Raw genomic sequence first — 574 nt, forward strand, 5'->3', positions numbered from 1 at the left:
AGGCTGTAAAACGCGACTTTGTAGAAAACGCGACTTCCTGTCGCGTTTTGAAGGCGCGTTTTCTTCATTATAGGCACAGAATTGAAAACGCGATTCAATGAAAACGCGATTCAGAGGCGCGTTTTCTTGAGAAACGCGTTTTCTGCTGCGAATTTTAGCAGAAATTCAACTTTTGCAAAATTACAAAAGGTACCCTAATTACTCAAAATGCTTCATAGATCATTTGTTTGCTAAAATATTCAATGCATGCACATGTAAAATGATCAAAACATGCATTTTAACCCCTTGTAACGAATCAAAAACAACAATTACTCAAATCGAGGGGTTGAGTTCCTTGATCAAACTTCGCCTTTTTCACCTCATTTGGTCACTTTTGCTTTCATTTCCAATACCTATAAATGAAAAATAACGAAATAACTCAAACACATACTTTAAACATAAAATCACACCAAAATAACATAAATAACCAAAACATTGGGTTGCCTCCCAATAAGCGCTTTTGTTTATAGTCGTTGGCTCGACTATTGAATCTCATTTTTCAAGGAGGCTTAGTTAAAGAATAATCCACCATTTT

This window comes from Coffea eugenioides, chromosome 5 (assembly GCF_003713205.1).
Source record: "Coffea eugenioides isolate CCC68of chromosome 5, Ceug_1.0, whole genome shotgun sequence".
Lineage (NCBI taxonomy): Eukaryota > Viridiplantae > Streptophyta > Magnoliopsida > Gentianales > Rubiaceae > Coffea > Coffea eugenioides.